Source organism: Dermacentor albipictus, unplaced genomic scaffold (assembly GCF_038994185.2).
Source record: "Dermacentor albipictus isolate Rhodes 1998 colony unplaced genomic scaffold, USDA_Dalb.pri_finalv2 scaffold_15, whole genome shotgun sequence".
Taxonomy (NCBI): domain Eukaryota; kingdom Metazoa; phylum Arthropoda; class Arachnida; order Ixodida; family Ixodidae; genus Dermacentor; species Dermacentor albipictus.
The window spans coordinates 13,928,515-13,952,554 of record NW_027225569.1 but is presented as its reverse complement, the minus strand read 5'-3'; the positions used below and the strand labels follow the sequence as shown (position 1 = coordinate 13,952,554).

Here is a 24,040-nt window from a genome sequence, read left to right as displayed (position 1 = left end):
TAAGTGTAGCTTCTGCTGCTTTCCTTTGCACGGGAATCTCGGAGGCCTCAAAAGGACAACGCGTACAGCAACGCAAGACAGGTTGCGGCCATGTGTATGGAAGAGTCGCCACAATAAGGTTTTCTTTTTTCTTTTCTTAGTTGAAAGACCCAAAACTATAGGCAGGTGGCTTTACAGATGTACTTGCGCAGCGTGCATTGCAAAAAACTTCAAGAGGCTTTAGAAAAATTATCCTGCACAAAGGCAGGATATTTTGGGGGCTGTGTAACATTGCCTTTGGGTGACGAAGACGCTTTGTTGGTTCCATTCGCAATGTCAGTGCGGCGCTTGTTCTTACTCGTGTGAAATAACAAGTTGTACCCCACTGGATATTGTACATTATATCATATATAAGGTATACCTCTCTTGGAGGCATTTGAGGGAGCGTCACGTGTCTGTTGCAGCCTCGGAAAGCCGACCGTTCACGGAAATCAGCTATTGTGTATCTGAAACTCGCGTGCGCAATTTCTTCACAATTTTTGTTCCGCAGGATGATATAAGATCTTTGGCTGGATTGGTGTTTGTCGCGTGTTTGCTTAGCAAAATGTGTTGTTGTGCGTCGTTCGTTGCGAAACAAATAAATAGCGTTACGCTGCACTCTAAACGCCGAAGATGTCGCCTTTCCTTGAGGTTTACCTACATTATTTTCCAAGATATTGTGGAGCGAGGTTCTTGCGCGGTTGAGACGTGGCAATTGAGTTCTTGCCGCCCTGTTGAGATGCACAAGGCATTGAGCCGAATGACAGCGTCGACTAGAACCATCTGCCAGAACAGTGGGCCTCAAATGGTATCGGGGTCCCCGTCTCGCCATTCGATTGTTGGGCGAAAGATAGGACAATTTTTTTCCCAACAGAAAAGCAGTCGTCGCGGAGCCTGTACTCTCGCTTGAACGCCTGCACATGTTTGCAAGGCGAATGACGTTATATTGTTTCCCAGAAGATGTCCGCAAACGCGATAAATCGCCGTTGGATGGGCGGCTTGGCTGCCTTCACACGTTTTCAGTGCGAAAGGTTTCCTCCTTTTCCTCAAACCGGCCCGAAACGTCGTCCTTTAGTCGTCGTTGCGGGTGGTTGAGCACAGTGCGGATGAATTCCCCGACGCCTTCGTTCAATAGAGTATTGGTGCCTGTCTGCTGCCTAAAAGACGAGACGTGTCAACGTAATGTTTGGTGGTTCGGTGCCTGAACCGACTAGCTTAACGCAGACTCGACTGCTTCCCACACTTGAATTCCTTCGCTTAATCTCGGCGTGCGTTTTCCACGCTGACTGTGTGAGCATATTACAAAACCACCCCAGCAGACGCAACCAAAGCGAGCCGGCTATAGGTACCGCTTGCCTATCACGTGAGGGCCCATTTCCCATCACACCATTCCTCTAAATTTTAATGTCTAGGCTTCAACATTGTCATGCGTCGTTCCCTCTTCGTGTTTTCCTTCCTCCATGCTACTAGTGTATTCCATCCGCCATGGAGCGCATTGGGATCTACTGTGTTGTTACTACAGCGTTCGTCTGTCGCCCGCTTCACGAGTGCCGCACGCAAGTAGATTTGCGTTTCTGTTGAGGATAAGTGTGCGTGACGCACCGCAACGCATACACTCGTCTGAGGGGAAAAGATAGGAAAGCTCAAGCTAATTATATCTGGTGTTTTCCTTCGGCGCTTTTTCCCTCGCTCTTGCTCTACCGAGATGCAACCCAGGCAAAACCACTGCCGGCGTTCATCATCGCGCCAGCATTGTGACATGCCTGGTCACAACGCTTCACGACTCCATTCATTCTCCGCAACAGCAGTTGTGTGGCCTGCTGTCTCTCTCCATGTCGCCCGCACCTTTGGTTGGAACACAGCGTGAGGATCTCAAGCATAACGCATAACGTGGCTATCTCGTTGAATGCTTCACACAAGCGAAACTGTGGTTCTTTCTGTTTTACTTGGTCCTTTTGTAATGCGTAAAGCTGGGCATATCTCGCTTCTTACTGCAACGTTAAGCCGCAGAATTTCGAGACGAAGTCGAAGAAGTGTAGCGTCTGTGGCTGCCGTATGCTGGCCAATTTCGGAGGCCACGAAACGCCACAATGTTTACGGGAGCGCAAGACAGGTTTCACCTACGTGTATGAAAGGGTGAGAAGGAAACTTTTTTGTTTCCTTTCTTGTTTTAATGAAAGGGCGCACGCTACTAACGGGTGACCTTCCAAATCTACTTGTGCAGCAAGCTTCGCGGAAAATTTCAAGCAGCCATTAGACAAGAACATACAGACACCCAGGAAATCATTACGGGTTGAGTAAAGTAACATTTAAGTGACCACGATGATTTTTTGGCTCCATCAACAAACACCACGTCCACGAATAATTGCTTCGTACCTTGCATATGTCATTGTAGCTCAAAGAGTTCATGTCATTTGCTGAAAATAAACTTCTAAACAAAGTTTCTGATGTCAACTAACGTATAATGCACCACCAAATGATGCACATAACACAACATATAACAAGTACCTACCTGTCTAACAGGAGCCCTACCAGTCATCTTGCGGACATTTCAGGAACGCCTGGTGTGCTTCTGGCAACAGGACCTCGAAACCTTAAAAAAAGATGAGTGTTGTGTCATGTAGCAGGGTGGTGGGTGACATGCCAATAAATTCTGCTGAAAAGTATTTTAACGTCTCCAGAGACCATAAAGTGTCGAGAATAATGCATTCCATTTACAACACCCCTAACGCCCTTGTCATCTAGTTCAACGTGCAGGCATGTTCAATATCCTTTTGACCGTCAGTTCAATGTGTATGTTATATAGAAAGTGCTCTCGGGAACAAAAAATTCAATGAATGCATAAAAAATCATAATAACGAACATGAGTTCTTCAGAGACAAGCAGTTAGTTTTTACGTTGGAAATACTAAAAGCTTGCCTCATTAAAAACACATGGTAATACGACGCAATATGCTAGACATGTCAGATTTCAATACCCTGAAAAGCAGTAGATAACATTTCGCATAAAAAAAATTGTGCCCTGCATGACATGTCCTCACATAGGACAATACTAAACTACATACATGCAACCACTAAGCATAGCCATTGCAGTCATTACGATACGGCAATGGACAAGAGCAATCAATAACTATGTGAAAATCGGCGCCACCAAAGCTGAACAAAACAACCTATTCACACGTGTACTTGTCTTTATCGGGCGACAAGTTTTGTCGCCTAACAAATGTTATCGCACAGCGCGAGACGCGCCTGCATGTATCCGAAGTTTCTGGAAAGTTATCGACGCTTCTATCCGCTGTCTGTTGTCGCCGAACGTTGTGTTATCTGATTTCATCGCTTGACACGAATGGTGTAGAACATTTTAGAAGGCATGCGGGTCCGAACGTTTAATCTCGAACATTCGATGATTGCTGTATAAAAGCCGACGCGCTTGACCCGCTGATCAGATTTTCGACGATCGCCGACTGTGTTCGCCGCTATCGTTGTGCTATAAGTGTTGCCTGTTTTGTGGGCACAGGTTCGCCCAATAAAATTTAGTTTTGTCGTTCACAGTGTTGCTACTGTGTCCTTCAACGTCACCACCGCGTGACATCTGGTGGAGGTGCTTTTCGTTCATGTACCGGACGCCCCCGACAAGCCGTGATCCAAGCCCGGACCGCAAAGAGAAAACCAACGTAGTCCCGGAGCATCGAGCAAGCCGCCGTCTTCAACAGCTGCCCCCGGAGCACGGACTTCTACCTGAGAAGACCAAAAAGATTGTGGACAAGGCAACCCCAATGGCAGCGCCAGCGTCCCCCATCGTGCTGCAGCAGCCCAGGGACACTCCGACGTTCCGCGGATCAACATTCGAGGACCCGGAAACCTGGCTCGAGACGTATGAGAGGGTCGCTACGTTTAACAGTTGGGACAGCGACGATAAGCTGCGGCATGTCTATTTCGCACTGGAAGATGCCGCCAAGACCTGGTTCGAAAATCGAGAAGCCACTTTAACGACATGGGACCTGTTCCAAACGGGCTTCTTACAAACGTTTACAAGCGTCGTACGAAAAGAGCGAGCCCAAGCCCTACTAGAAACCAGAGTGCAGCTGCCAAACGAGACGATCGCGATCTTCACGGAGGAGATGGCCCGTCTTTTCCGGCACGCCGACCCAGAAATGTCAGAGGAGAAAAAAGTCCGCTTCCTGATGTGGGGCGTCAAGCAAGAACTTTTCGCAGGACTTATTCGTCACCCGCCGAAGACCGTAGCAGAGTTTTCTGCAGAGGCATCGACGATCGAGAAAACTCTGGAGATGCGCACCCGGCAATATAAGCGCCAGGGGCTCACGCCGCAGTACGCCATCCAAGGACTGGATTCCGGCGACCTTCAGGAGACCATCAGGGCCATTGTGCACGAAGAGCTGCGCAAGGTCCTGCCTTCGTCGCAGCCCCAAGTGGCTTCGATCGCCGACATCGTGAAAGAAGAAGTTCAGCGATCGCTTGGAGTTCCCGAGTTACAACCACAATCATCGCAGCCCCAGCCAGAAGCGATGACCTATGCCGCCGTCGCCCGCCGTCAAGGTCCCCCTCCACGACCGCGCCAGGGCCCTGCAACGCCGCAATTCCGTCGACCACTGCCGCCGCCGCCAGCACGCCCACCCGTCCCCCAGCGCAGCTACCCGAGGAAAACAGACATTTGGCGAGCCCCCGACCACCGCCCGCTCTGCTATCACTGCGGAGAAGCCGGCCATGTGTATCGCCGATGCCCATACCGCAACTTGGGACTGAGAGGGTTCGCCGTCAACGCGCCGCGTCCACAGCTTGGAGAGCGCCCACGTGACATCGCCGACTGCCTCGCCGCTACTCAATGGAGCCCTCGACGACCGTCCCGTTCGCCGTCACCAGGCCGCTACCTGTCCCCGCAGCGCCGACCATATACTGGCCCAGCCCGGGGCCGGTCAGCGAGCCCATATCCGGAAAACTAAAAGCAGCAACCGATGGAGGTGCGGTTGCTGTTCGTCGAACTGACGAAGATCCTCCGCTGCCGACGAAGACGACGAAGAGACCATCTCGACGACCTAATGACGACACGCCGCCGTCCCGAAAAAGTCTGGAAGCCAAGACTACACCGACGAAAGACGGCTTGACGACGCGACGTTCCAGCTTCAGTTCAACACGACGCAGCCGTGATCCGACGCCAAGACCCAACTGCAACGCCAGACAAAGAATCGCCGACCTCGATGTACTTCTAGACGGCCACGCAGTCACTGCCTTAGTCGACACAGGGGCCGATTACTCCGTAATGAGGTGACACATCGCCGCCCAGTTGAAGAAGGTTAAGACTGCATGGGAGGGCCCCCAAATTCGGAACGCTGGAGGACACCTCATTACGCCGACTGGAATCTGCACGGCAAGAATAACCGTTCATGACCGGACTTACCCTGCCACCTTCGTTATCCTCCAACAGTGTTCACGAGACGTCATTCTCGGTATGGACTTCCTGAACCAACACGGCGCAGTCATCGACCTGAAGTCGAAGTCAATAATGCTGTCAGAAGATAAAGCGATACCGCCGGAGAGCCCTCGTAGTCACCACGCCTTGAGTGTCCTCGAAGACCAAGTGAGCATCCCGCCCCGCTCCAGCATTGTTATTTCGGTCGGCACCGAAATACCCGCTGACGTAGAAGGTGTTATCGAAGGCGACCAACGTCTCCTGCTAGACCGTGAAATTTGCGCCGCAAGAGGGATCGCTCGACTGCATGAAGGGAAAACTGAAGTGTTGCTGACAAACTTCAGCCACGAGTTCAAGCACATCAACAAGGGCACGACGATCGCGTACATCGAGGAAATTGTGGAAATTAGTCATGCGTTTGTCCTCTCGGATTCCGCCGCATCTACCCCGACGACCATGGTTCCCGAACCAGACTACGACATTAATCCAAGTCTACCAGTGATTAAGCAACAGCAGCTCATAAGTCTGCTCCGACGATTGGAAGGCTGCTTTTCGACGACATCGAGGATTCGACAAACACCAGTCGCCAAGCATCGCATAATCACCGAGGAGTACGCTCGACCACTCCGCCAAAGCCCTTACCGAGTTTCGCCGCGAGAACGCGAAGCTATAAGAGAACAAGTCGACGAAATGCTGCGCGACGACATCATCCAGCCGTCGAAAAGCCCGTGGGCATCCCCTGTTGTCCTGGTGAAGAAAAAGGACGGAACCCTACGTTTCTGCGTCGATTATCGTCGTCTGAACAAGATTACGAAGAAGGACGTATACCCCCTTCCACGGATAGACGACGCATTGGATCGGCTCTGCAACGCTAAGTACTTCTCGTCGATGGATCTCAAGTCTGGCTACTGGCAAATAGAAGTCGACGAGAGAGATCGCGAAAAGACCGCCTTCATCACGCCAGACGGCCTCTACGAGTTCAAGGTCATGCCATTCGGACTCTGCTCTGCGCCTGCAACTTTCCAGCGCGTCATGGACACGGTGTTAGCAGGATTGAAGTGGCAGACGTGCCTTGTTTACTTGGATGACGTCATCGTCTTCGCCGAAAATTTCGACGATCACCTTAGGCGGCTTACGACAGTACTAGAGGCCATCAAGTCATCAGGGCTCAATCTGAAGCCAGAAAAATGCCGCTTCGCTTACGACGAGCTTCTGTTCCTAGGCCACGTCATCAGTAAATCCGGAGTACGCCCCGACCCCCAGAAAACAGCTGCCATCGCAAAGTTCCCGCAGCCCACCGACAAGAAGGCAGTGCGTAGATTCCTTGGCATGTGTGCCTACTACAGGCGCTTTGTCAAGGACTTTTCACGCATCGCCGAGCCGTTGACACGCCTAACTAAATGTGATGTTGAGTTCAAGTGGGAAACGCCGCAGGCCGACGCATTTGAAGAACTCAAACGACGCATGCAGTCACCGCCGGTACTTGCGCACTTCGACGAGTACGCCGATACAGAAATCCATACTGACGCCAGTAGCCTAGGCCTCGGTGCCGTTCTAGTCCAGAGGAAAAACGGAGTTGAACAGGTGATATCTTACACTAGCCGGTCACTATCAAAAGCGGAAGGCAACTATTCTACGACCGAAAAGGAATGCCTCGCCATCGTTTGGGCTACAGCTAAATTTCGCCCTTATCTTTATGGCAGGCCATTCAAAGTCGTCAGTGACCATCACGCGTTGTGTTGGCTAGCGAGTATAAAGGATCCTTCAGGACGACTGGCGCGGTGGAGCCTCAGACTACAAGAATACGACATCACTGTAACCTACAAGTCGGGACGAAAACACTCCGATGCCGATTGCCTATCACGCGCCCCCATTGACCCGCCGCCGCAAGATGACGAAGATGACGACGCCTTCCTTGGCATGATAAGCGCGGAAGACTTCGCTGAACAGCAACGGGCAGACCCGGAGCTAGAAGGCCTGGTGGAATATTTGGAAGGGCACACCGACGTTGTCCCCAGGGCATTTAAGCACGGATTATCTTCCTTCACGCTTCAAAACAATCTCCTCGTGAAGAACTTTTCACCAGTCCGCGCCAACTACCTTCTTGTTGTTCCGTCAGGACTTCGTCCAGAAGTATTGCACGCCCTACATGACGATCCGAGCGCTGGACACCTCGGTTTTTCCCGGACACTAACGAGGATACAAGAAAAGTATTATTGGCCGCGCCTGACCGCCGACGTCGCCCGTTATGTCAGAACATGCCGAGACCGTCAGCGACGCAAGACACCACCGACAAGGCCAGCCGGATTACTACAGCCAATCGAGCCTCCTTGCCGATCATTCCAGCAGATCGGGATGGACTTGCTGGGACCCTTTCCGACGTCAACAACCGGAAATAAGTGGATCGTCGTGGCGACAGACTACCTCACCCGCTTCGCTGAAACTAAAGCACTGTCAAAAGGTAGCGCAGCCGAAGTGGCGAAATTCTTTGTCGAAAACATCCTGCTTCGACATGGCGCCCCAGAAGTCCTCATCACCGACAGAGGAACGCCCTTTACAGCAGAGCTCACTCAAGCCATTCTGAAATACAGTCAGACAAGGCACAGGAGGACCACGGCCTACCACCCGCAGACGAATGGTCTTACGGAGCGGCTAAATAAGACCCTCGCCGACATGCTAGCGATGTACGTCGATGTCGAACACAAGACTTGGGATGCCGTCCTGCCATACGTAACATTCGCTTACAACACGGTGGTGCAAGAAACAACACAGATCACGCCGTTTAAGCTGGTTTACGGCAGGAACCCGACGACGACGCTCGACGCCATGCTGCCCCACGTCACTGACGAGGAGAATGTTGACGTCGCTAGCTATCTCCAGCGCGCCGAAGAAGCCCGACAGCTCGCCCGCCTACGGATCAAGAACCAACAGAGGACCGACAGCCGACACTACAACCTCCGACGACGCTTTGTTGAGTACCAGCCCGGCGACCGTGTTTGGGTTTGGACACCGATACGCCGACGAGGACTCAGTGAGAAACTACTCCGACGCTATTTCGGACCCTACAAGGTCATCCGACGTATTGGCGCTCTGGACTATGAGGTCGTGCCAGACGGCATTTCGCATTCACAGCGACGTCGCGTACGACCTGAAGTGGTCCACGTGGTGCGTCTTAAACCATTTTATGGACGCTAACGAACTTTCCTTATTTTGTTTTTTTTCTTTGCTATGAGTGCTTACTTATTACTTTCGATTGTTTGCAGCATCGGGTCGATGCTTTTTAAGAGGGGGGTATTGACACGTGTACTTGTCTTTATCGGGCGACAATTTTGTCGCCTAACAAATGTTATCGCACAGCGCGGGACGCGCCTGCATGTATCCGAAGTTTCTGGAAAGTTATCGATGCTTCTATCCGCTGTCTGTTGTCACCGAACGTTGTGTTATCTGATTTCATCGCTTGACACGAATGGTGTAGAACATTTTAGAAGGCATGCGGGTCCGAACGTTTAATCTGGAACATTACATGATTGCTGTATAAAAGCCGAAGCGCTTGACCCGCTGATCAGATTTTCGACGATCGCCGACTGTGTTCGCCGCTATCATTGTGCTATAAGTGTAGCCTGTTTTGTGGGCACAGGTTCGCCCAATAAAATTTAGTTTTGTCGTTCACAGTGTTGCTACTGTGTCCTTCAACATCACCACCACGTGACACTATATTGCACACAGCAGTTACCGAGAGGTATGCAAAAACATTGGCTTGTATTTGGGATTTTTCCTTAAACCAGCACTCTAAGGCTACGAAAACTTGAAATAGTAAGCCAGCTATTAAAGTGTAATTGATGCATGAGGCAATGCAGAAAACATGTAATTCTTTTGGCATGTCCTTAAGAAGGCTCCAACGGGGTCGCTTGCTGAAACCAGGGTGTAAAAAAACATGCTTTATTACCATTATCACACATAACTTTGCAACCATAACTACCCACACAGCTTACTTTGGAATCTTTGTGCAGATGAGGAGGAGCCATTTCCCAATCGCGCATGTCTAGGGTGTGCAGATCGTGCCCTTATCGCACCAGTCGCCACGCAAGCGAAGTTGAAGTCTATAGCTAGCATCGCGCGAGGTATTGAGACGAGGCGTAGCTCGGCAGTACGTTTGTTCATCCGAGCCAGGTATGGCCGCTTTTGAGAGACCATCCGAGAGACCTCTGTATGAGGGCTACGAATTTGCCATACGAAGGAAAGGTTTCACGCTTGCTCGGCAAGGGATATATATATTTATGCAGTATGGAAAATGTTTACTGGCATGGCTGGTCTCTTTCCTGTGAATTTTTGTACAGAGCTCAGCATGGTAGTTTTGCGGTTGGAGGCGCGGAGAGGTAGCCGCCGTGGCCACGGTTTATATAGGCCGGCCAGTCATGGTGTCGCGGAATCTTGGGAGCGGCCGACACCGCAGCCGCGTAAGACGAGGGCGCAAGCGTGTTGCATTCTGGGGCTTTGTGCACGTGCGTGCATCTTCTTCTTCGCACGTTTTGGAGGCAATAGTCCTGTCACTGCTGGGCCCCCTCTACAAGTGCGACACGCGATTGAAATAAGGTCCAATCCTACACTCCAGGTAAAATGCGCAGATGGTGTCGTAGTTGGTAGTGTCGAGGTCACAAGATCCGAAAGAGATGCACCACGCATTACCGGCAGCGTAGGCTGTGAGCGAGGCGCAGCTACAGGAACACCATTGTGTGAAATTGCGACATGGCGCAGGTTTTCGGACATACACGAGCCTGTAGAATTCGGAGCTCCACAGGTAGACTGTCTAGCAGCCCGGTACTTGCGTGGAAAGCGCGCAAGTTTTGGTGACTCGTGTTGTTGACGTAGGAGTGAATGTATAGCTGAAGAAAGCAGATGACAGGGCTGCTCCTGCAAGAAATTCGCTAGACCATGCATCCGCAGAAGGTGGGAGCACAAAAGTTCGGAAGGCTCGGCTGCTGTTGCTTGCGGTGAATTCCCGAATGCCGATAGCATAAGGGCAGCTGTGGTCGCTGAAGGCATCGCGAAGGTTGTGGTTGTTGCTTCGTCCGGCCTGAGAAAGTGAAACTGGCGCCTATTGAAAGATATGGCAGAACCTCTTTATAGGTGATGAATGAGGTGTCCCAGAGCGTAAAGCACACAGCCTGCGTGAACGCCCAAGGAAGGAGAGCGGTGGGCCATAGAATAGTCGAAATCGCTTACGTTTCACCCAGTGAATTCATTGGATAGAGTCGCTGCCCGGCTGCCTTTCAGCTGGGGAGAAGGATCACGAGCCGAGTAGAGGTCTCATGCTGGGGCCGGCCCGTGCTGTCAATCAGAGTGGGTAGACTCGGCGATGTGGGACGACAAGACAAGAATGACGCGATGATTCAAATCAAACAGCGAGAGCTGTTATGAATGAGCGCTCGAGGTGACGTAGTCAGCAAGGACGGCTAGCCGGAAATCCGCGCAGAGAGAGAGAGAGAGAATAAACATTTTTATTCGGTGAATGAAGCTTTGGAGGGGCGTCCTCATTCCAGAATGCCTTGAGCTCGGGCCGCGTCGTGGGCCCTCGCAATCAGCTGTTGCTGATCCTCGAGGTCGGAGCTGGCCAAGGCTCTCTCCCAAAGCTCGTTAGTGGGGTAAGGGTTCGGAGGATTTAATGGTGCCGCTCTGCAACCCCCTACTATGTGCTTGAGGGACCCGGGCTCTGCGCAGAAGCGGCATTGCGGAGAGAATTTTGTAGGGTCTACTAGGTGATTTCTGGTTGGGTGCGGGAATGTATTAACTTGTAGAGCTCGCAGGAATCGCTCCTGCTCTCTAGGTAGTGACTTGTGTGGGGGTGCATATGTTCTGCGGGTTAGCTTGTAGTGTTGTGTGATGTCTTGGTAAAAGACTAGAGGGTGCGTGCGCTCGGGTTCAGATTCTTCGGTGTCGGCTCAGTGGGTCAGATCTCGAGCCACGTGGTTGGCGACCTCGTTGCCAGGAATGCCTTGATGAGCTGGCGCCCAGATGATCATTACTGATCTCGTTGGCGGCCTTTGATTGATGATCCGGAGCGTAGTGGTATGAACTCTGCCGCTAGCAAAGTTGCGGCACGCCTGTTGGGAGTCGGTCATTATGACTTCAACCTCTGTTTGGGAGAGCGCGAGGGCTATGGCCGCTTCTTCGGCTTGGAGGGGATTATTTCGTGTGAGCGAATGCTGCTCCCATGTTCTGTGTTGACCTCCGGGCCGGGAAATTACAGCCGGTGCCTGGAGCACACCTAGAGCCTGGAAGCTTGCTGAGAAGGAAATGGTTTTCCAGCTGGATGAACCACACATCCGGCATGTTGATGCAGAATTCCCTTACACCCCACAAACTCTGGACATCTGCTTGAGAGCATGAGTCCAGGCCACTCGCCTTAATAAAGTTGATGCGTTGACGCTGGCATGGCTGAGCTCAGTCGTCCGGATCACCAATTTGTGGCAGGTGGCCCTGAGGGGTACAGCCGCTATGCCCACATATTATATGGGGCGGCCAGCCATGGTGGCGCGGGACCTTGGGAGCGGCCGACACCATGGCGGTGCAGGACCATCGCGCTTGCGGGTTCCATCCGCACGCTATCTGCCCTTGAACCGATCTACTTCGCCTGCTTTGGAGCTGAACAAGATGGATATAAACGTGAACTCCGAACACGTTTATATTGTGCTCTTGGTGCCTTTTTTTCGGGTCCATGCTTGGCAGGTTCGATGCTATAGCAAATGTGCTGCGCTTATCGCACCGCGAACGGTCTGCCGGAGCGATATGGCGGCGTCTCGTAGTGTCGTGCCGGACTGCTGGCACCTAGACCTAAGAGTAAATCGCTCGTTCCCGTTTGAACGCCGAGAACCGCCACTTCGCTCTCCCATTCTAGACAAGTGCACATCACTGCCACGACAAATCGGCCCGCAACTTCCCGCGTCAGCAATCGCAGAGAATGTCATCATGATCCATCGACCGCGCTCACATCGTTTGTTTGCACATTATTATTTGTGTGGTTCTATGTTTTTCTCGTATTCGTCTTTTCGAGTTATGCCTTGTTGTCTTCCCGGACAGCTGCAATTTGCGCCGTGCTTGCAGTCTTTTGTTCCGGCGCATTGCGATATTCATCCGCGTTATTTGATTGTCTGCACTCTGCCACTCCATCTTCGGAAAAAGACACGCATCCGCATTAAACCTATAGTTCCCTCTTTCACTGCGTGTGGAACTGCAAGCGACTGGAAGACGCTTAAGAAACAGTTGGGCTCCTTTCATTTCCGTAGAATTCCTCAGCAGGCTGCATTCAACAAACAATTTGAGACACTGAGTTTTGGTTTGCGGAAAAATATTATATCTTCTTTAAGGATACCATATTCCTTATAACAACAACGGTGGTTGTTATACAAGCTTTTCACGTGATTCATTGGTATAAAGTGGTGACTTCGAAGTATTCAGCCGGAGGTTGCGAAAGTAAGCATGGAGGGATGACGAGCAACTGGAGTAAAAAAAGACTATAAGAAGCCATTGTTTAGAGCACATGGTTGACGAACTTGCTGTTTCAGAAGCGCCAGCGTTTCAGAAATCAGAAGCTCCGAAGAGGACCAGAAGTTATTTGAGTGATAATTACCATCGGTGTGATGTTTGCTTCCGACATATATTCATCGGCTGGAAATATAAGATATCACCTTAAATTTGCATCGCATCGACACCAATTTGAGGAAATTAGACTTTCGATAGCCCAGCCTCACTGATAAACACAATTGGTAAATTTGTTCCCGAAGGCAGTTGTATTTCACTTTCGCCGCTTACTCCCTGATTCAGTAGTCAACAAATGGTAAAAATAATTCATTATAAATGTGCATAAACGTGTATATATAATATTTTTTTTTGCGATTTCTCGTTCATCTAAGAGAATGAACCCTGAACACATCCATTCGGTCGTGTCCGGTTTTCATGCCTACCAGAGCAAAAAAGCACGGATCTTCTTCAAAGATGTCTTTTTTGCACAAACGAGTTAATGACATCAAAGCACGCTTTAAAGAGAGTGAGTTCATAAGTTAAAGTTGGTTAGAACAAAGAGCCTCACCGCTCTTAAGCCACACAATCCCTGTTCGAACCGCGCTTTTGTAATTTTCACTTTTTAATATTCAGCATTCTGCCGGTATTGATATATTCGGAGCTCGTTGCCTGCGTTGTCTGTACGTGTGTAGATAATCATGTTGTATAATGAACTCCCTTCTTCACCCTTCTACTTGTTTCATTTTCGCTGTTTGTTTCTCCTCATCGAATAATTTTGTCTATCGAATTTTCATATTTTTATACATAGTGTCTTCTGCATTGCTGTTTAACTGCCCTAGTAAAAATGCCTGTGAAGCTGTTGCAGGGCACAATAAAGAATACACGATTGATTGATTGATTGATCTTTTAATAATAAATTTATTTATTTATTTATTTCCGTTGTTTTTTTTTATTACTATTGTTACAAGCACGGGGAAAATGGGTTTATTTAGGCGTGCGAGAGCAGGAACGGCAGGCTACGAACAACAGGAATGGCCGCTGCACAGTCTTCGTTCTCCTCTTTCTTTCTCTTCTTGATCCACGCGTCCCTTTTACGCGCTTGGACGTAACATATACCTCTCCTCGCAGACAAAGCCGACTGGGTGAGTCAACAAGCCTGTCGTGGCGTGCATGATTTCAACCGTGCTACATGCGCGACTTGTGTCATAGCAGAACGTCTACCATTGTTCGTGAGGCGCGCGAGAGTATAGTTCACTTCGCTGACTTTGTAGATGACAACATACGGTCCATCGTAGTTTGCCAGCAGCTTTTGGCACAAACCGCGCTTCCTTGTAGGAGTCCAAAGCCAAACGAGATCACCAGGGTGATATGCAACAGGCCGATGTCGTGTGTCGTAGCGGGCTTTGGAGTTTTCTTGTGATGCCAAAGTCCGCAGACGCGCAAGTCTCCGAGCCTCTTCAGCGAGGCATGGCGTATCGGCAACCGTAGGATTGTCGTGGTGGTAAAAAGGGAGGAGAGTGTCGAGCGTATACCGGGGCGGCCGAGCATATAGAAGGAAGAAGGGGCTGTAGCCGGTTGTCTCGTGCTTGGCGGTGTTGTAGGCGTAAGTAATAAACGGTAGAACTTCACCCCAATTCTTGTGATCGGACGCAACATACATGGAAAGCATATTTGTGATTGTCCGATTAGTGCGCTCAGTGAGGCCGTTCGTTTGCGGATAACACGGCGTTGAGTGCCTGAGGTGCGAGTTACATAAACGCACAAGCTCTTCCACGATATCCGCCGTGAATTGACGTCCCCGGTCACTTATAATAACACCAGGCGGTCCATGTCGCAAAATAATAGCGTGAAGTAAGAAGAGCGATACTTCGGTGGCGGTGGCTGACGGTATAGCCGCCGTCTCGCAATAGCGCGTGAAATAGTCGGCGCAGACAATTATCCAGCGGTTCCCCTTAGATGACTTTGGAAAAGGGCCTAACAGATCAATTCCAACTTGCCGAAAGGCTGAGCTGGGAGGCGGCACAGGTTGAAGGAGACCAGATGGGGCAGTGGTTGGGCGTTTCCGACGTTGGCACTGTATGCAGCTGGCGACATACAACTCAACCGAATGTCGCATCCGGGGCCAGTAAAAGCGTTCTTTAATGCGATAAAGGGTGCGCACAGTGCCTAAGTGACCGGAGGTAGGGTCATCGTGCATAGCCTGAAGGATTGCTGGCCGGAGAGGCTCCGGCACCACTAGAAGGAAGCGTGCACCCGTGCTTGAGTAGTTCCTTTTGTACAGGAGCCCGTCACGTAGACAGTAGCTGCTTGTTGCACTTGAATGGGCAGAAGTGAAGAGTGGCTCCAATTTGGTGTCTGTCCGTTGTTCTGCTTTGAACGCATCGATTTCTGGAAAAGCGGATGTCACAGAAGCGACGAGATGGTCAAAATCGTCTACGTCGCAGTCCGTTGTAGTAAGCAGCATACGGGAAAGGCAGTATGCGTCAGCATGTTTTCGGCCACTCTTGTAGGAAACAGTGAAGTTATATTCCTGCAACCTCAAAGCCCAGCGCGCAAGGCGACCACAAGGGTCGCGAAGATTCACGAGCCAGCACAGGGAATGGTGGTCTGTGACGACTAGGAATGGGCCTCCGTACAAGTACGAGCAAAATCGCTGAACTGCAAAGATTACAGCGAGGCATTCTTGCTCTGTCAGCGTGTAATTTCGTTCAGGTTTGCTTAATGAGCGGCTTGCATAAGCAATCACGTGCTGACGGTCGTCATAACGTTGGACCAAGACGGCACCCAAACCGACGCCACTAGCATCTGTGTGGATTTCTGTCGGCGCAGTAGGATTTAAGTGGCGAAGGATAGGTCGGGAGGTCAGCAGGAACTTCAACTGACGAAATGCAGACTCGCACTCGGGTGTCCACTCAAACCGTGCGTCTTTGTGTAGCAGATTTGTCAGAGGATAAGCGACGTCAGCAAAACCAGGAATAAATCGGCGAAAGTAAGAGCAAAGACCCAGAAAACTACGAAGTTGCTTCACTGACTGCGGCGTACTGAATGCCTCAACAGCTGCCGTCTTGAGGGGATCAGGCCGGATACCGTCTTTGTCAACAAGATGACCCATCACAAGGGTTTGACGGTCACCAAATTTACATTTCTTGGAGTTCAGACCCAGGCCGGCGTTTTTGATGCAGTCGAGGACAATATCCAGGCGCGTATTGTGCTCATTGAATGTGCGCCCGAATATAACAACGTCGTCAAGATAGCACATACAGATGTTGCATTTTAACCCACGCAGAATGGTGTCCATGAACCTTTCAAAGGTTGCTGGAGCGTTGCACAACCCAAATGGCATCACATTGAATTCGAATAATCCATCCGGGGTTATGAAGGCTGTTTTCTCTCTGTCTGTCGGGTTTATCGGGACTTGCCAATATCCTGAGCGCATGTCCACTGAAGAAAAATAAGAGGCCGAATGAAGGCAATCAATTCCATCATCAATCCGGGGCAGCGGGTAGACATCCGTCTTTGTCACGGCGTTTAATCTTCGATAATCGACGCATAGTCTCCAGTTACCATCTTTCTTTCTGACAAGTATGACCGGAGCTGCCCAAAGACTCGAGGACTCTTGTATTCCATTTTTCATCATGGCACTCACTTGTTCCCCGATTATCTTTCGCTCGTTAGGCGACACGCGATAAGGCTTTGCCTGATAGGGCGCGCAGATCCCGTATCTATAGTATGGCGCGTTCGTGACTCGGGAATCGAGAACGCTTTGTCCGGCTGTGCAAAGTCAAACACTGACAGATGCTTAGAAAGCGTATCCACCAAGGTATGGCGCTCCCTTGTGCTGAGCGACTTGTTTATCATAGATAGAGGCTTTTTGTCTGAGACTTGGCGAAGGTCAGCAGATTCGCACGGCGAGTCTGTTAGTACGGCTGCTACGGACGAAGACGTGTATTCTGTAAAATAGGCGAGTTTCAAGCCGTCTGGAAGCAGGACGGGTTCTGCCGAGCAGTTGGCTGTCCACGAGCCTGCACGCCCGTTGCCGATGGTTACCACACAATGAGGGACAAAGACGTTCTTCTTCACACAATTTATATGCATTGGCTCAACAGAGTCATCGAAACTGTCTGGAACTTCACGGCAACATACAACCGGCACGCACACCGAGGTGGACGCAGGCACAACAGTATCTGCAGACACACAAAGTTCAGCTTGACTGAAAGTCTCCTCTAAGAGCCTGGACGAAACATGGCCATCGACGCAAACTTCCCCCGTGCGGCAATCAACGGTCGCACCACACTGCCGCAAAAAGTCGATGCCCAAAATCACTTCGTACGTCGATCGGGGAATAACTACAAACGCCGTCGCGAAAACTCCACCAGCCAGGAACACTTCAGCAGTGCACACACAAACAGGGCGCAACGACTCGCCGCTCACTCCACAAAACGTTGCAGCCTGGTCCCACGAAAATACAACTTTGCGCCCCAACCGACCTTTAAAACCGAGTCTCATTACGGATACAGTTGCCCCGGTATCCACTAAAGCCATTGTAGGAACACCATCAACAAGTACATGCACTTTGTTCTTAATCATAGCAACTGCAGGGGGCATTTCTGTCAATAGCACGTGTCGAGCGACCTCACCCCCATCGGCCGCGCTAGCTAGTTTTCCGGTTGTGAAGGCGAGGCTGAGCGGCGCACTGGCGATGGAGATTGCCGTAAACGTGGTGCACGAGAAGCTGGCGATGGCGTCAAACTCCTGTCAGATGCCGGCGAGCGGCTCCGGAAGCTTCTCTGCCAGTAATCGTTGCCAGGAGGGACGCCAGCTGACCAAGAGGTGGTGCATGGCTGTTGAGTTGTCCTCGTAGGAGGTGCGGTTCTTGCTGAAGACTCCGATCGACGATTCCACGTTATTGGACGACGATTGCAAAATCTCGCTATGTGGCCCGCGACACCGCATTGGAAACACACCGGCAGATGCCGCAAATTTCGATGTTCTTGCACGTAGTCACGCATGTTGCTGTCGACTGCATAGGCATAGCCAGCAGGTGGGTCCCATTCATCATAGCTAGGCATCGGCCGACCGAAGGCGTGCGTGCGGCGAGGTCGTTGGTCGTAGTCATGATCTTGATAGCTTAGGGTCCCTCTCGTTTGTGGGGTAGACCTATACTCGACGGTCGCTGAGTGAACCGTGGGTTGCCATGCGGTCGAAACGGCCGCGTTTCGCATCTCGTGTGGTAAGTACGCACCAGCGATGCCGGGTGTGCAACGGTACATCTCTTCCCGATGGAGCAACTCTTCGTGAACAATCTGCCGTATTGTTGATGGAAGGTCAACACACGAACTCGGGTCTACACTTGCCACCGTTGTGACAATAGCCAGGCGACCAAACTTCGGTATTATCCGTCGCATCTTCAGCGTCTCAAAGGTCCTGCAGTGGCGAATGACGTCAGACATGGAATCTAAGCTTTCTTTGCCGATCAAAAAATTGTAGACGTCTTCGGCTATCCCTTTCAACAAATGTCCAACTTTGTCCTCTTCAGACATTTGAGAGTTCACTATTTTGCACAGTTTCAGCGCTTCTTCGATATAAGTCGTACAGGTCTCGCCGGGAATCTGAGCTCTTTGCGAAAGCGTCTGTTCGGCGCGTTTCCTTTTTGCGCTAGAGTCTCCAAAACACGCTCTGAGCTCCTCTACGAAAAGCTCCCATGAAGATGCGTGTCTTCGTGATTCTCATACCAGGCGAGTGCTGTGTCGGTAAGGGAAAACACAACATTTGACAACTGTGCGGTCGAGTTCCAACCATTAGATACGCTCACCCTTCGGTAGTTTGTGAGCCACTCGACGACATCTTCTCGGGTTTTTCCTCCGAAAGTGAGTGGCACCCGGTAGTATTGCCATGGAACGCCAGGTGCTGGCCTTGAAGCCGCGTCAGAACCTTCTGGAATCTGGCAGGCTTATTCAGTCATGTCAGGTGATGGTGGCGGAAGTCCGGCAAGTCGACGGCTTCCGCGAAGTTGTAGCAGCGTAGGCTCCGTGGTTACGAGGTGTACCCCGCACCGTCCACCAATTTGTTACAAGCACGGGGAAAAGGGGTTTATTTAGGCGTGCGAGAGCAGGAACGGCAGGCTACGAACAACAGGAATGGCCACTGCACAGTCTTCGTTCTCCTCGTTCTTCCTCTTCTTGATACACGCGTCCCTTTTACGCGCTTGGACGTAACACTATCTTTTCTTACACCTTTGTAGACACTAAGACACACGATCATACAGAGGAACAAAAAGAGAATGTCAGGATAGCGCGAAATCATGGCCAGGGGACAAACGTGCATGCTAGCTGCTCAGGAAATAGAAAGAGCGGCAAGGAAGAAAGTGGAAGAAAGAAAGAGATAGCCGCTTCGAGAGGCCCGACAATTCAGATTCGAGGCATTCATCGAGAGTGATACGAGGGAGGTAATGATCACGGCAGTTCCCCAGCGAGAAATACGCTCTGTGCAACCAAAGCAGGGCCGCTCAGTTTTCAAGTGTTCAAATGTGTCGGTTCAAACACACGACTGTCTTGACGCCCACCCTTTTGCTCTGCGAGCACTCGGGCACCAAGGCACCACCAGCTAGGTAGGACAGTGCCGGCGCAGTGAGGCACGAGGCGGCAGCGAACCCGAGAAATTCACGCGATCCAGCGAGATCCACTGGTCGGAGTGATGCACTTGGAGTGTCGTCGAGATCACACAGAAGTTCTGGGAAGCCGGATCCTTCGTGGGTGTATAATTAGACGCTCCTCGACGAGCCCATTCATTTGGATAGGCGCGTACCGTGTCACAGAAATAGGATCGCCAGGTATGCATGGTTTTTCGGCCTAAACCACTTAATCGATAAAAAAAATCACCGATGATTACGACTTTCTAGTGTGAAATCTGAGCGCACCTCTATGCGAGTTTTCATTTCGCGATATATTGGCTGGCGAGAATAATCTGTCCCGGGTGGCACGTTGCAAACAGTGCGAAGCGTTTCACAACAAGTAACAATAAAAGCACAACGGTAGCGGGGAGTAGAGCCGACCATCGTCGAAAATCCTATCTGCAGGTCAATCGCGTCGGCTTTAATGCATGGCTAGTCTAAGGTTACATTGTAATCGCTGCTGCCCACGTAGTTTCAAGAAGATGCTGCACGACTAGCGTCATCCATACGATGAGATTACAATACCATGGCGCCGTCTCGTAGTCTCGTGCCGGACTCTGCTTTACTCCTCAGCCTTTCGCCATACTCTCTTTCTCCACTTTCCACCTCATGCTTTCGCTCTAGCCTCCTGCTCCGCTTGTCTCCTCGTGCTGTCTGCTTTCATCTCCCGCTTTGCTCCGCGTTCAATTACACCTTTCGCTGTGTTCGTTGCTACAAATACGTTTGCGCCATCGGCCCAACCGCCCTGCGATGTCGCTTCCGACGGCGCATGCCCGGGCTGTGTTGTTTAGGGTTAGAAGGTCTCGAGGGACGCGAGGGACCGGCAACGCTTTTGGCCACAAAACACGACGGAGCCGGTTGTCCACACCATGGAGCAAGGAAAAAAAAGACTTGGAGGAAGCGTCATGTGAATCCACTAGCCTCGGCAAGGTAACCTCCGCAGACGCCGCCCATCCCGCTCTCCGGGGCTTTCTGCACGTACAGTGCCTATTTTTTTAGGATTCGGCCCACAAGTTTCCGGTTCATTCGAGATTCTTTGGTACGTGGTAACCTTTGTGGCGCCTGACGTCACAATCATGGAAGGACGTGGAAAGTAACGATTGCTTTTATGCTACCGCGCGGAACGTTCTTCGCCTCAACTGCGCTCCCTTGGAACCTGGAGGAAGTCTTGCGCACCTGACCCACGATGCAAAAATTTTAAAAAGCGTCGCTCACTTGCGCTTAACACTCCGCCATTAGTGTAGTTGAGAGCACTCTCACCTCGGAACACACCCAGAATGTCCTGACGTGGCCTCGTGCTTAGTGAAATCAGCTGTTGTGCACCTTGAACTGCGGTGCGTATTTTCTTGCTGTTTTTGCCCCGCTGTCTTGCACCTTGAACACCACATACAAATATGTAACGTGTGGTGGTTCGGTGCGTTACCTCAAAGACATAACAGAGACTCGACTGCGTCACATGCTTGAACCTTCACTGACCTCCTCGGGCGCTTGACACGCCTGACATGTGCGCCTTGTTGCGGCTCGAAGTAGCGTTTGGGACAGGAATCCACGAAGTCCATCTAAGAATACGTGCGCTAGTAGTAATGAAGGAAAAAAGCTCTATGTTACATTATTACCACTGGCTCCAGATACGGAAGCCCACACCATGCAAGAGCACAATAAACGGGTGAGTTGACATCAGGACACGTAACCCCATCAACACAACAGGTCTGCGTCTTTATTACTGTGTTGGCTGTATCGTGGCCAATCACAACCGTCTAATCGGTCCCACTATACTGCCCATGATATCGCATCGTTCTGCCGCACTTCACTTCCGATGTAATGGAACGGGTGACCGTATAGCAACATAGGAATACAAGGTTGGCACCGCTTTTCTGTAGCATTCGACGTTGGCTCTTTTCGTCATTACTTTTGGCTGTCAGGTAGAGGTAGAGGGGCCTTTTGTGGACCCGTCACCGCTAAGTGCGAGCGCTGCGTTGACTTCTGGGAAGGCCCTAACGAATGGGTGGGGTTGCCTCATGGTAACTATTCAATAAAGGCTTTTCTGCGTATTGAGACGTAACAGCGTGTTCCGCAATCTCCATAGCAGACGTAACCAAATGAAGCCGAGTAGAATCCACCGCTTACGTATCACGTGACTACGGCCTACTTGTCCTTTATATTGTTTTTTCATGACTAGGCTTCAAGAGTGTCACGTGACTCTCCCTGCTAGTGTAATCCTTATGCCATGGAGCACATCATCACGCTGCGTGCTACCACAGTGCTTATACTACAGCGCACGTCCTGCGCCGGTGGCACGAGTTTTGCATGCAAGTAAGTTGCGCTTCTATTGGGGTTAACTGTGCATGACGCACCGTAACGCATACACTGGTCTGAGTGGAATGGATTGTTAAATGTCAAGCGACTTATATTTAGTTATTTCCTTTGGCGGTCACAACGCTGCACGACTCCACTCATTGTGCGTAAAAGCAGCTGTACGACCTTGTGTCAACCCTTGTCGCCCTCACCGAGTGTTAGAACACGTCGTGACGATCTCAAGCGCAGCGGATAACCTTGCAATCGCTGTCAATGCTTCACCCAAACGAAACTGCGCTTATTTTCTTTTTCACTAGATTCTTTTTTTGTCGGTGTAGAAACTGCGACACCTAACTTTGTAAGGCACCGCTCATCCTCAGAAACTTAAGCTGTAGTCGGATAAGCGTAGCTTCTACGGCTGCCGTATCTTGGCGAATCTTGGACGCCAAGAAACTCCACAGTGCTTACGGCAACACAGGACAGGTTCCTGCCATGCGTATGGAAGAGTCATGAGGACAGCTTTTTAGAGCGCAGCTCTTTGGCGTCCGTTCCTGGGTTTCGCGTCGTCGTCGGCGTTGTCGTTGGCCTCGTAACCAGCTCCGCCCCCCTTTCATCCCCCCAGCCCTAGCAGCGACCGACTGATACCGCTGGATGCCGCTGACGCCGCTAGAGAGTCAAGATAACGTGACTGCACAGAACACCGTCGCCGCCATGCAGAAAGAGGAGGAAAGGGCCCCCCCCCCCTCCCTGTTCTTGTGTGGCGGATAGGGTGCTCTTCAGTTGCCGACGCGCCGGTTATTTCACGTAGGCCCCGGCACGTCGACGAATACGTGACCACCTTCCCACGGATAGACCTGGTTCTTAGCGCTGCGGAAGCGAGGGTATCATATTGTTTGTGTCGGCATCGGCGGCGTTGTCCCTGAAACCAACTCCGCAGCTGGGGTTGACTCACTATCGGCGTCAGCGGCATCAGTCAGTCGCTGCTATCTCTTCCCTCCTCCCTTTATCGTGTTGTCCGCTTGCTGCGCGCGCTTCTGCATCCATCGTTTGCCGCTGGGTGTACACGCCGCCCCCCTACCCCCTCTTCCTGCGAGTCTCCGGTTGTCAAAGCGCCGGCTCGAACTTAATTCCTTTCTTCGCTCCTCCTCCAATGCAACCCCTGTACGGTGGCAATCAGAGAGCCAGATCGGTGGCGGCGGATCTGTATATGTGCACCGCCCGAGCCGAAATTGCCGCTGCCGCCGTCGAGAGCAACCAGCAGTAAGCGAGGCTGAATCAGAAGCTCATCGCCGCCGCCGAGAAGACCCTGCCGTTCGCACCGCCGAAGCGGAGGCTCATCGCCGCCGTCGAGAGCAACCAGCAGTAAGCGAGGCTGAAGCAGAAGCTCATCGCCGCCGCCGAGAAGACCCTGCCGTTCGCACCGCCGAAGCGGAGGCTCATCGCTGCCGTCGAGAGCAACCAGCAGTAAGCGAGGCTGAAGCAGAAGCTCATCGCCGTCGCAGAGAAGACTCTACCGTTCGCGCGGCCGAGGCCGAGGCCAAACGCAAACAAAGGCTCGCAAACAGTCAGGGTGCAGCAAATGCTTTCCGGCGACAGTTTACAGACAATCCGTTTGGAAGTGTGTGTTCAGTGTGTGATCGACTCTGGTTCCAAAATGACGTGAAACCCCTACCGCACTCACGAAAGACGTCGTGCACTTCCTGCAACTCGCATTAACCGTCCATCGAGAGGAACATCCCGTTCCTCTCGCTCGTAACGCGTCCCACGGCTGTGACAACCTCGCGAGGCACTTGTATATATCTCGTCTTTGAGAATCAAGCATTGGTGTACCAAGTCGAACATATATCAGTCTATTTCTCCGACCACAAAGCTTCCTTCATGACTCTCAAGAACTGTTAGTGGAGTCTTTGTTAAAGGAATACGTGTGAAAAATAAAAAAAAATTCTGTGATAGCGCATACATGTGTTGCTCGATTTCTTTGCCTCAATCTATCGAAAAGGTGAAACAGCTTATTTGCTGCGCTCAAATTTCGCATTAGGAAGTAACGTAATCGTCGGTAATTTTTTTCTTTCTTGTTTATTTAGGTGAAAAGGCCTAAGCAATTGACACGTG

At 51.1% G+C, this 24,040-nt stretch overlaps 1 protein-coding gene across 1 annotated transcript in view; it reads right to left on the bottom strand.

Annotated features, from left to right (window-relative positions):
- Nucleotides 1-2,592: 2,592 nt before the first annotated feature.
- Nucleotides 2,593-24,040, bottom strand: part of LOC139051845 (uncharacterized protein DDB_G0283697-like) — a 154,224-nt gene continuing 132,776 nt past the window's right edge. The window contains exon 4 of the mRNA XM_070528863.1: nucleotides 2,593-2,611. The gene's annotated coding sequence lies outside the window, so the exon portion shown is untranslated. The remainder of the gene's footprint in view (nucleotides 2,612-24,040) is intronic.